The 13,620-nt window shown below is 41.0% G+C and overlaps 1 long non-coding RNA gene across 1 annotated transcript in view; it reads left to right on the top strand.

Moving 5' to 3' along the window:
- Positions 1-10,040, top strand: part of LOC115386064 (uncharacterized) — a 36,730-nt gene extending 26,690 nt beyond the window's left edge. Inside the window, exons 4-6 of the long non-coding RNA XR_003931263.1 lie at positions 9,597-9,707; positions 9,853-9,868; positions 9,961-10,040. This is a non-coding gene — a long non-coding RNA (uncharacterized LOC115386064). The remainder of the gene's footprint in view (positions 1-9,596; positions 9,708-9,852; positions 9,869-9,960) is intronic.
- Positions 10,041-13,620: the final 3,580 nt, after the last annotated feature.

Genomic DNA, 13,620 nt, shown 5'->3' with positions numbered 1-13,620 from the left:
ATGTTGTCCCTGTGCATGTGTGGGTTTTGTATGAGGACTCCAGCGCTGCCTGTGTGCTTTGTTTTCTATTTGTTTCTTGGTGCTGTGCTGAAGATTGACCCTGGCTGGTCGACTCTTTTCATTGGAGAGTTTGTTACTCTGACATGTGACATTGAAGGAGCAGAGGCAGGCTGGGAATACAGTTTCTACAAAGATCAACAACAATACTCTCCTGGTTACCAAACAACTAATTACTACAGATTCAGAATAACTTCCTCAAATGATGGTGGTGAATATGATTGTGTTGGTCATCAGAAGTGGTCATCTGAAACACAGAAAAGTAAAACTGTCTCTTTTACTGCAGCAGGTGAGTCCTGAACATTTTATCAACATGACCAACAGCAGTAAAACAGAACTTCTTCATTTTATCATCATTCTGACACACAATATAAGCTGTATTGATCCTGTAGTCTCAGTACTGTCAAAATTAATTCCTGACTAATATTTTTCTCCTCCATACTGCATGGTGGTGCAGTGATTATTGCTCTTGTCTAACAGCAAGAAGGTCCTGGGTTTAAATACCAACTGGGGCTTGGGGTCTTTCTGTGTGGAATCTCCATGTTCTCCCTGAGTGTGTGTTGGTTCCCTCTGGGTACTGTGGTCAAAAACATGCATGTGAGGTTAATTGGTGAGCAGAAATTGCCCCCAGTGTGAATGTGAGAGTGCATGGTTGTCTGTGTGTGTGTGTGTGTGTGTGTGTGTGTGTGTGTGTGTGTGTGTGTGTGTGTGTGTGTGTGTGTGTGTGTGTGTGTGTCTATGTGTTGGCCCTGTGACAGACTGATGAACTGTCCAGGGTGGACTCTGCCTCATTGTATATTTCTGTCTCTGGTTCTCGATGTGTCTCGCTGCTCTTTAAAATCGGTTTAAACTCATTGTGATGAACAAGTATTCTCACCGAGTCTGTGTTGAACCCAGTGTTGGACAAGTTACTCTTCAAAAGTCATTCGTTACAAATACTTCCTCAAAAAAGTAACTGAGTGAGGAACTGAGTTACAATACTTTAAAAGTAACTAATAACTGGGCAAAGTAATGATTGTGTTGCTTAAAAAAAATGTAAAAGTGTCAAATCATTTGGATCCCCTCTTAATGGAACTTTAAGATGTATGTATGTTTGTTATAAACATGAATATTGAATAATGAAATAAATGGACACTTGACAGAATAAATCACAAACAAGAAATGCTACATGAATCTAAATTATTCAAATGTTGCTGTGTGATGAAATGAGACAAGCTGCCAATCAAATTTCATTTGTACCTGCAGATAACGTTTCTACATCTGTTGACATAGATGTTTGCTGACAGATGTCTGTACTTCCATTTAAAAGCTGCCTTTGAATGAGCAGGGCTCTCTATGGCTGTATCTCTCTCATGTCAGGTGACACACTTTCCACCAATACGGTTCCTTCTTTCTGTCCTCAAACTTCATGCTCCTCCAGCTCTGCTGGACTCCAGCGAGGAAGAACCAAGCTGAAAGTGGTGAATTATAGAAACAGAAATGCGCCTCATATTGTTGTCAGTAACAAGTGTTGAAACACTGGAAAAAATAATTAGATTACACCTTACTAAAACTACTAACGCTGTTTATTTTAAAGCAGATATTCCCTTCATTGGTTAAATCTCCTGATGACAAACAAACATTTTTGAAGCCAACATTACTCCGGACATGGCACCATGTTAAACACAAATCACAACGTGGTTTCTTGAAGTGATGAGAAAAATCATCACTGTGTTCTGAATGCCTCTGTTCAATAAACTCACAATAAATTGGAAAGTTGTTTTCGAATTAAATCAGTACAAAAATGAAGAAACGCAAAGTTCTCAGAGTTATTCAAAGGTGTGTGTTGTTTTTCCATCCACAGAGAAACCCAGGGCTACACTGACATCAGGCACCACAACCATCTCAGTCGGAGGCTCAGTGAGTCTTTCCTGCTCTGTGAGAGACTCTGATGGATGGAAATATGAGTTTTACAGAAGAGAAACATCAACCAGCTGGGAGACAGGAGTTGAAACAAATGTTGGGGACAATGGAGTCATCCAGGTATCTAAAGGAGGAATTTACCGGTGCAGAGGAGAGAGAGAAACACCAGGTTATGTCTCTGACATGAGTAATGAAGCCATCATTAGGATAACTTGTGAGTTCAGTATTTTTGTCACCAATAAGTTGTTTGTCGATCGTCATAGAAATCCTGATAAAACTAATGTGTGTGTTTGTCTTTGTTTCCTCATATCTGGTGGAAACAGTCACCAACAAGCCTGTCATAACACGACAACCCAGCTGGTCTCAGATATTCCAGGGTGAGAAGATCACTCTGACATGTGAGGTCCAGGGAGGAGAGAAGACTGACTGGAGGTATTACTGGAGGAGGAATTCACAACAACTTCAACAGAAGAGTGAAAAGGTTTTACAGGTCACTGCTTCTATGCACCACGATGATTACGACTGTAAGGCCACATCCAGAGATGACTTCTATTCTTCAACCACATGGAGTGAAGCCTTCACAGTGTCAGCGTCACGTAAGTGATGTTTGTTGGTTTTTCTTATGTTAGATTGATAATCAGACAATGAGATAATAAAGCACAACATAATTTAACTGGTGGGGCTGTCAGGTTCAAAACTGTTAATCGTGATTATGTAGTTAATTTCGTTCTGTCGAATTATATATTTTTCTATCATGATTAATCGCAGAACTATGATTAAGGTGATTAGTTCGCTTGAAGAAACAAAATAGGAGAGTGTTGAGGTTTATGTTGGGTAATTTGTATTAAATTACTGAAGTATCGATTACCAGGAGTAATTTATTTGAGTAAATTGTCATTTACCAATTAATAATTACAGGTCAACAATCTATTACGGTGTAACAAACTGTTTAAAGTGAAGCACAAAGCAATCTATCCAAAATGCTATTATTATTAATCCGAATAAACTGTAATTGATTCATTAAGAATTTCAATTAATCAGTTGTTTGGGAATGAGTAGATCAGGGAATGATTTAACCATTAAATCATTAATTAACCAGGTGTTATTAATTAATCAACAATGCCACAAATGACAAATTACTTGAAATGGGTGAATTCCTGAAAATGAGCTGACAGAAGTTGTGAATTATGCTTTTTTTTTTTTTTTCTTTTTTAACCTGTCCTGTCCAACATGGAAGCAGCAGAATGGAAGTCTGGCTGCTGTTATATGCCCGAAAGATTTGCTCATCCAAGAGGAGCTGATGAACATATAACTCCTCTTGTTAACATGCTTTCTTGATTTTATTCATATTGAGTACTGATACATGATGTTACTGAACTGACAGGGGGGCAGAAAGACAGGTCAGAAAAACTGAAAGGAGGAAGAAAGTACAAGAAAGAAACTTGTGAAGAAACAAGCAAACAACAACACCAACAAAAAAAGAGTGAAGAGAAGGAAGAGAGTGCAAAGATATGACGGTCTTTTAACTAATGTCGACACTCCAGACAATCGGCTCCTGCACCTACATAAAGACATGGCAGAGGGCATCCTACGAACTTCTGTTGGAGAATATAGCTGGTAGTAAACTGGGGCATGAAGCTGAGGATCCAGGTCCGAAATTACACAAGAGCATCAGGAGAGGCCGACGACAGAGAGAGAGGGTGGAGGGAGAGGAAGAGAGAGAGAGAGAGAGAGACAGAGGAAGTGTTTCTCGACCCTCCCAGGTCTGCCGGTCTTCCCTCCTACTTCCACTGTAGAAGGTGGGGGTGGGGGGGGGGACTCGCTCTCTGCGGACTCCACATGAGTTGGGGCGACACGCGGGCACGTGCGGGGATCCGACGGACGCTTCACGCGCTTCTTTGAAGAATACTGTGCTTGGTTATTAATATGAAGAGGAAAGAGATGAGCCTGCTGCTTCTTATCTACTAAGCATGAACATGGCGGCTCTGGCTGGCCGTCCTGCAGGTCTGAGGTGAGAGGGAAGTGGCTTCCTCGAGCGGCGTGTGCACATGAGTGTGCACGAGAGAACAAAAGGAAAGCAGAAACAGTCACAAGTGTGAAAGAACAAAACTTCAGCTTCAGTTCACAAAAAAAAAACACACACACACAAGCTTGGAGATGATCACACTTCTGTCTTATCTGCCCAGCCACCCACCTCCTGTTGGGAAGAGAGGGGTGGAGCCGCTCTGCATGCGGTGAGGGGAGTCGTTCCAACTCAGTCCATCTCTGATGCGTCCAGCAGAGACTTATGGCTCGTTTTGGAGGTTCACCTGAAGAAAAGATCCGGTCCACGTTTGTCCAGACACTCTGTTGGCTGCAGGCAGGGCCGGTGTTCTGTCAGATTTTGCTGCCTTATCAGATTTTGCTACCGTTGCATTTTCTGATAGACACGTCTATAAATTTTTGCCACTGTGTCAAATTTTGCTGCCGTTGTTTTTTCCCTATAGCTTTGTCCATTACAATTGTTTATCTAAGTACAATGACGTTACCATGTTAAAAAAAACCCAAATCTTCTTGCGTCTTCCTCTATTTTAATTTTTTTTTATGTTTTACCAAAATTGTAGGGCAGCATATTTACCTCCGCCAGGAGGTTATGTAATCATGTCGGTTGGTTGGTTTGTTGGTTGGTTGGTTGGTTTGTTAGCAAGATCCTGGAAAAAGTATTTGACGGATTGCAATGAAACTTTGTGGAAAGGTGGGTCTTGGGCTAACTTAGAATTGATTCAATTTTGGTGATGATCCGGATCACTGTCTGGATCCAGGAACTTTTTAAAGGATTCTTTATCATTGAGAGATAGGGAGTCTTTCACATGGTTGGGCAGGCCCGCCGACAGGGGGCGACAAACGCCTGGTTCACACAGGACGCGCCGCTTCCGACGGAAGTGGGAAGCGCTGCGCACCATCGGCGCCCCTGTTAACCTATCTGACGGTTCATACAGGAGACGCGGGTGACCGCCGCGTCCATAGCGGCTCGCGCCGTGGAGCGCAGTCGCTCCGCTCCTCTCTATTTTCTCCACGAGCTGCGCGCCGTGCACCACCAGTTGTAAAGCTGGACAGAGCAGATCGCACCACACAGCAAGTCGGGAACGGAAAACACGAGAGAATCCGGTCAATTTTCGAATTAAAATCAAGTAAAATAACATAAATTATGTTGCTTTTTGGTTTTCCTCTTCAGATAAACACACACACACACACACAGGGAGAGAGGGTGACAGACACAGGCACCGCACGCCGCAGCACTCCGCTCTGATCACACCCCCGATCACGATGTCGAATGATTATATATGGTGTTCTTATTGTTGTTGGTGACTGATTTGAGCTGTGGCGGAGGTCTGCGCTCTCTGAGTGCCCAATTCTAGTTTGACAATACAATACCCCCCCCCCCCCCCACCCACCATCAAATGATACTCCCACTACTCAGTGCACCATACCAGTAAAAAAAAAAAAAAAAAAAGAATCTTCTTGTGTCTTCCTTTTTTCTTTTTTTTAATCAAAATTGTAGGGGAGCATATTTTGATAATACAATCCCCCCCCCACCCCCCCCATCAGATATTGCTCCCAGTACTCAGTGCACAAATAAATCATTAGTATTCACCCCCAAAACCCCCGTATCGTTAATTCCAGCGAGTTTTAATGTGTTTTATATGTACTTTAGGGTGGTAGCATATTTTTATAAGTTTACTTGCATCCATCAAATAAAGCTCCCAGCACTCAGTGCATGAATAAATCATTAGTATCGATCCCAGTAGCCTTGTGTCAATAATCCCAGCAGTTAGTTTTCATGTGTTTTATATGGACTTCGGGGCAGGAGAATATTTTCATAGTTCACTTGCACCCCATCAAATAATGCTCCCCTCAAAAATCTGAAGCAGGCCTCGGCTCTGCCATGCAAACTTGGCCTGATCCACTGCAATCCTACAGTATCTGGACATTGGTAGGGCACAATCTTTGTCTTGAAGGATGAGTCAAAGGGGTATGGAGTCCAGCAAAGCAGAGAGGGCATTACAACAGCTGAATCCTTGCACAGATGTGAAGCAAATCATGGTCACATGATGGCTCGGTACACTCTCAGTGCACACTTCGCAAAGACAGCTGGAATTTAAGAGTCCAATATGCAACATACATAACAGCAGCGTGGCTTCAAGGCGTAAAAGTCGGTCCTGAACTGGCCTGCTTGCATTTCAGTAGAAAGACAAAAGACTCAATAAAGTATTTTTAATTCTTTCTACATTTTGGGCACAAATATGTTTTCCCCTTGGCATCCTTATATTGGGCACATTCAAAATGTGCCCACCTTGAGCATGATTCACACTGCACCTGTACAAAAACAAATTAAAAAAAACATGGTTTGTAATCAAGCTGCACAATTGTGTTTATTATTGAACAAAAGCAGTTGTGAGCAAATTAATAAGCACATTTCATTTTACTTTACCATTTCTATCATGCTCTTCCCTGAAGTACATATAAAACACATTAAAACTAGCTGGAATTAATGATACGGGGGTATTTGGGATGAATACTAATGATTCATTCGTGCACTGAGTACTGGGAGCAATAATTGATGGCGTGCAAGTGAACTATCAAAATTTGCTCCTGCATAAAAGTACTGATAAAACATCAAAACAAGCTGGGTAATTACACAGGGCTCTGATATCGGATGCTGGGACATATAAATTTCAGTTTTACGACACAAAGTACTTACCAGTTCTCCGAGAGATCCTGTCCCGCTCACGACGCTCACAGGACGCGAACTCTGACAGGGAGCAAATAATTATGGTCGTGACTTTAATGACGTGGAACGCATGCGCATAGCCGCAAAGTAGCAATTTTTGATGGGTAGCAAAATTTGACAGAACACCGGCTCGAGGCATAGCGTACAGGGGGCGGGAGGGGGGCATGACAGTACACGTGGGGTGTGGCCTCTACCGCCCCTCCCCCGCTCAGACGCTCCGTGTGCGCCACACCAACCCCCTACGCCGCCCCAGGGCGCCTAACATGCCCGAGATTGTCTTGTTTCAGGTTTTGGTGTTTTAGAAAAGTCAGATCAAAACTTCTTCACCATCCAAGATATTAAAGCAAAGCAAACAAATAGTTGCTGCTCAGATTCTGAGGTTTAGCTTCAGTTTCATTCACTTCCTTTTTGTTTGAGATGTCTTAGGAGCATGTTGAACTTTGCTCTGTTATTATGAGTTCTGTTTATACTGAAGTGTATTTTTACTGAAGCTTTATATGAGCAGTAAATTGTTTTTTGGCAGAGCTAACTGAAGACCAACTCTCTTCAAATCAGTGCTTCTCAAACTTTGGGGCGCGCCCCCCTGTGGGGGCGTAGTGCGATGCCGGGAGGGGGGGCGCGTGTGACCGTGGGGAACATGCTTTTTTTTCCGCCGTACTGAAATAAAGTGTAATTGCACATCCACTCCAGTAGTTGGCAGTGGCGCTCTCATTGTCAGAGTGTGCAGCTCTGCGGTGGAGGTTTTTATTTCAACGAGCTGCGATGTGAAGCCAGGAAACAAACCCTGAGACAACATGAAGACATTTTTAACAGGGATGAAAAGAAAGGCAGAGAGAGACGAAGATAGTGAGTCAAAAGAGAATTCTGAGTGTAGAGAGGCAGGATCCACTCTTAGGGCAGAGGTCTGTGGGCATTAAGCTTCCTTTTGCAACATCTTACCTTTGTGAGTCTGGATTCTCTGCTGTTGCTGCACTGAAGACCAAGTCCAGGTCCAGCTGAACATTGAGCAGGAGCTGAGAGTTGCAGTATCATGCTTCAAACCTCGCTCTGAGAAGCTGTGCACTTGAAAACGTGCTCATTGTAGCCATTAATCCTGGCTTCCTCATTTTGATAAAAAAAGAAGAAAAAAAATCAGCACAAATTGTTTTATTCATTTTTTGTTTTGTCGGTTAAAGTGTTTTATATACTGTGCTCCTGAGGTAATGTTGCTGAAGTGAATTTGAATTTGTTATTTATTGATTTTGTTTAATTTTATTTTCCAGCAGCAAATGGTGCAATAAGTCTGTCAAAAATGTTTACAGTTCAAACAAGGATATTATTATTTTTTGAATTTCAGGCAAATTGATGCACTTAAAATCTTTTCTTTTACAGACTAATAAACAATGTTAATAAAGTCACTCTTGTAAGTTGAACTATATCTCTTTCTTTTTTGTTTTCTTTAATGTTAGCAAGGATGTTATGCAGAGGTGTATCTATAACAATTTTATAGACAAATGCTATTATTTATAGTTGCGGCGGAGAGTGGGTGGTGGGGTGGGGGGCGCGAATTGTTTTATTCTTGCTACGGGGGAGCGTAACAGAAAATAATTGAGAAGCACTGCTGTAAATGAATACTTTTTAAAATTTTCCTGTTTCATTTGTGTGTGAGGTTTGACATACTTTGGGTCAAGTTAATCCAAATACACCATTTGGATGAAACATTTCTGCAGTAAATCTTCTGAATAGATCCTGTGAATAATTATTAAAAAAAAAAAAAAGGATCCTGTAAATCGTGGCAACACGGCAGTGCGGTCATTAGCACTCTTGCCTCACAGCAAGAAGGTCCTGGCTTCAAGTACTGGCTGAGGCTCAGGGCCTTTCTCTGTGTAGTTTGCATGTTCTCCCTGTGTGTGTGTGTGGTTTGCCTCCTGGTACTCTGGCTTCCTCCCACGGTCCAAAAACATGCATGTCAGGTTAATTGGTCACTCTTTATTGCCCCGAGGTGTGAATTTGAGCGTGAATGGTTGTATGTGTACATGTGTCAGCCCTGTGACAGACAGGCGACCTGTCCAGGGTGGAACCCGCCCTCACCCGAAGCAGCTGGGATTTGCTCCAGCCACCCGCGACCCTGAAAAGGACAAGATGGATAGAAAAGGCAGATGGATGAATCCCGTAAATCCTCCTGAACAAAAAATACTGCTGTCATCTGCAAATGAAACCAATTTTAAGTGTTTCTAATCCAGTACTGACCCCTGCAGGACGCCACAAGCAATGCTGAATCATGAAGAACAAAACTTTTCCAGCTCCACAAACTGTCAAGTTAAAATTGTAACAAGACAAGAGACAAATCATCACTGTTTTCTATATGTCTCTGTTAAAAAAAAACCCACAATAAATTGGAAAGTTATTTTAGAATTAAATCTACATGAAAAATAAACACAAAGTTTTCAGAGAGTTCATTAAAACTGTGTGTTGTTTTTCCATCCACAGAGAAACCCAGGGCTACACTGACATCAGGCACCACAACCATCTCAGTCCGAGGCTCAGTGAGTCTTTCCTGCTCTGTGAGAGACTCTGATGGATGGAAATATGAGTTTTACAGAAGAACACCATCAACCAGCTCGGAGGCACGAGTTGAAACGAACGTTGGGGACAATGGAGTCATCCAGGTATCTGAAGGAGGAATTTACCGGTGCAGAGGAGAGAGAGAAACATCAGGTTATCTCTCTGACATGAGTAATGAAGCGTCCATTCAGATAACTTGTGAGTTCAACATTTTAATTATTACTATCTTTTTCTTGATCAGCACATAAATCCTGATGAAACTAATGTGTCATTTGTCTTTGTTTCCTCATACCTGGTGGAAATATTCCATTGATCTCTGCAGTAGTATCCAGGGGAAAAAGCTTTCCAATGTGGTCTATTGGGTTGATTTGGGGACTTTTGCTTCTTATTTTTCTGCTGCTGTTGTTGTTATGGCACTCCAAAAAGACAAAAGGTAAGAGTTTTATTTCCTACGTTTCACTGATATTTTTTCAAACCTAAAACTAAAGATATGTTCTGACTCTGGATTTTGCTTCAAATTAGAGATTTAACAGTTTGGATTGAAAAAAAAAAAATATTCTCAAACGCCTTTTTCACAGATTCATGCTTCAACAGGTTGGTATGATGCTTCTTTCTTCCTTCACAACAAACTAAAATTTCAGTTTCTTGTTGAACCAGCTGTATTAAAATATTTTGAGGGTTAACAGGTCTCAAAGTTCACAGCAGAGCCAAACGACAGACCACAGCAGCAACCAGCTGGAAGATCAGTGCAACACATACGCTTCTCTGATCCCAGGTCAGCTTTAATACAAACTATTTTTCCAACAATGTTGTTGTCCACTCAGTGATGTTCATCACTATGAAGCAATCACTGCATCTCATACATAAACAATTAAAAGCCCATGTTTGGAACAGTCAGTGATCTCAAAAATTTAAAACTTCATTTCAGGTGAATCCGATAATGTGACATATTCTTCAATTGAGCTTAAAAACATCAAGAATGGTGAGTATTGGATGAATGACATTCCACAAAGTGACTGATTCTACTGACAGTAGAGTAAGAAAAAACTTTTCCACACATGAAGCAGAGTAAAGTAAATGATTCAATGACAGTTTCTAAACTTTAACAGTAAAACTCCATTTCAGGTGAATCTGATAATGTGACTTATTCTTCAATTGAGCTTAAAAAAGTCAAGAATGGTGAGTATTGGATGTTATAAAGTGGATTTTCTCCAGATAAAAATATCAGCCAGTGGTCCAAATATGTCTAATTTCAATGAGTGAATTTTATTTCATTCTCACAATGAAGAAGAAGAAACCAAAAGAGAGCACTGTTTATGCTGATGTGAAGACCACATCATCTAAAGGTTTGATGAAGAACAAAACTTGATGATCTGTCTTTTGATCTGTCAAATCAATCAATCAATCAATCAATTTATTTTTGTATAGCCCAGTATCACAACAACAGTTGCCTCAGAGGGCTTCAAGATGTTACATTGATTGGTAAAAATAAAAACAGTGAATAAGCATAATATTAATATGTCAAATTCACAGTAACGACACAAAACGAAGCAACCACCGCCTTAGACCCTCACATCCGGCAAGAAAAAACTCCAAAAACCCAGTGGGAAAAGAAGAAATCTTGGGGAGAACCACAGTATGGAGGGATCCCTCTCCCGGGGACGGACAGCTTTGGCAACAGCTAGCATGAGACAATAAGAAGTAAAGCCTCGGACTATGTTGAGTACAGTGGACGGTCCAGCACAGGAACTACGGATCCCAGAAGTAGAACTGAAGCCAGTCCGCTTCTGTCTGTCCATTTAGAGACTCTAGGAGTCACCAGTAACCCTGCATTTTGAGAGCGAAGTGCTCTGATTGGTTGATAAGGCGTTAAAGCATCTTGGAGATAGGTCGGAGCCATCCCCTTTTTTTGTAGGATTTTGTAAGTGAGGAGAAGGATTTTAAATCGAACTCTAAACTCGACAGGAAGCCAGTGAAGAGATTTTAGAACGGGAGTAATGTGTTCACGTCTTCTAGTTCTGGTTAATAATCTGGCGGCCACATTTTGAACCAACTGAAAGTTTTTTAACGCACTTTTTGGGCAGGCTGCGAGAAGGGAGTTGCAGTAGTCCAGTCTAGTAGAAACAAATGCATGGATGAGTTTTTCTGCATCGCTTCTAGGTAGAATGTTTCTTATTTTAGCTATGTTGCGCAAGTGGAAATATGCTGTTTTACAAGCCACGTTGATGTGTGCTTTAAAGGAGATATCCTGATCAAATAAGACCCCGAGGTTCCTCACAGTAGAGGAGGAGGATACACTGACGTTATCTAAGGTGATAATCTGTTCAGATAGACACTCTCTCAGTTTATGGGGGCCTAGTATAATGACCTCTGTTTTTCCAGAATTAAGACGGAGATAGTTCGTAGTCATCCAGGATTTAATTTCTCTGATACAGTCACTGAGTCTGTCTATTTGATTAGTTTGATCAGGTTTCATAGATAAATACAGTTGTGTGTCATGTGCATAACAATGAAAATTGATATCGTGGCTTCTAATTATGTTTCCTAAAGGAAGCATATACAACAGAAATAAAATTGGCCCGAGCACGGACCCTTGAGGAACCCCATAACTGACCTGCGAGCACGGTGAGGACTGTTGGTTAACGTGAACAAATTGGTACCTGTTAGATAAATACGATTTGAACCAGCTTTTCCTCTGATGCCAACCTCACATTCTAACCTCTGCAGGAGAATATTGTGGTCGATTGTATCAAAAGCTGCACTGAGGTCTCGGAGAACCAGGATTGAGACTAGACCTGCGTCAGTCGCCAATAGCAAGTCATTAGTGACTTTAACTAACGCAGTCTCAGTGCTGTGATAAGCTCTATATCCTGACTGAAATTTCTCAAATAAACTATTGTCCTGTAGGTGGCGGCAAAGCTGTTTAACCACGACTTTTTCCAGGACTTTTGAAATAAAAGGCAGATTTGATATTGGTCTGTAGTTGGCTAGCATATCAGGATCAAGATTAGGCTTTTTCAGCAGTGGTTTGTTTACTGCGAATTTAAATGACTGTGGCACATAGCCAATTTCTAGAGATGTATTTATTATAGTTAAGATCGTATTTAAAATAACTGGAAGAATATCTTTGAAAAGCTTAGTTGGAATTGGATCTAGGAGACAGGTCGAAGTTTTAGAAGACATTACAATCGAAGTAATCTCAGCCCCATTTACTGGTGAGAAACTATCTAGTATTTCAGGTATTTCAGGTGGTGGCAGTGGCTGGTTTCCCAGAGCTTGATCTGAGGAAAGTGTTTATTGATTTTACCTCTGATGGTTATGATTTTATCATTAAAGAATTTAAGAAAGTCATGGCAGTTTAAAGATTCTGGGATTATTGTTTCCACTACAGTATGACTGTTTGTCAGTCTGGCTACAGTGTTGAACAGAAACCGAGGGTTATTTTTGCTTATTTCTATTAAACAAGAGTAATATAATGTCTTGGCTTTAAAAAGAGTTTGTTTATAGCTTAGGAAGCTACATTTCCAAGTCTTCAGAGATTGTTCCGATTTAGATTTACGCCACAGTCTTTCTAATTGCCGAGTTTTTTGTTTGAGAACACGGGTTTCAGAATTAAACCATGGAGCAACGCACCTGGGTCGATTGGTTTTCAGCTGCAACGGAGCCACTACGTCAAGGGCAGATTTTAGTGAGTGCATAGCACTGTCAACAAACTGATCACTATTATCACCACTGGTCAATAAGCTCATTTCTGTGAGTTCATAAGATAATGCAGCAAATGCAGGCTGGATCAATTCTTTGTACCAAGCCACAGATTTTTCAGATAATGTCCGTATCAGCTGAATTTTATCTTTTTGAGCAGAGTAGTCTTCAATCAAAATCTGAAAAGTAATTAAAAAATGGTCTGAGAGTATGGGGTTCTGAGGGAGAACATTTAGGTCACTGACCTCTATCCCATATGTTAAGACCAGATCCAGGGTGTGCTTGTGACTATGAGTGGATTCATCAACATTCTGAGTGAAACCGATACTATCTAATACTGCAATAAATGCATTACTCAAACTGTCACCAGAATCATCCACATGGATGTTAAAGTCACCTATTATAAGGATCTTGTTATGAGTCAATACTATATTGCTTAAAAACTCTGAGAACTCAGTTAAAAAGTCAGAGTAAGGACCAGGAGGTCGATACACAATAATTAATAGCACAGCCTTTTGATTCTTCCAATTTGGACAAGTAAGCGTTAGTATTAAGCTTTCAAAAGAGTTGAATTTAACATTAGTTTTAGGTTTAAGAAGAAGACTGGAGTGCGATATCACTGCCACACCTCCACCTCGACCTGT

The sequence above is a fragment of the Salarias fasciatus genome, chromosome 3 (assembly GCF_902148845.1).
Source record: "Salarias fasciatus chromosome 3, fSalaFa1.1, whole genome shotgun sequence".
In the NCBI taxonomy this organism is placed as follows: domain Eukaryota; kingdom Metazoa; phylum Chordata; class Actinopteri; order Blenniiformes; family Blenniidae; genus Salarias; species Salarias fasciatus.
This window is presented reverse-complemented; position numbering and strand designations above follow the sequence as displayed.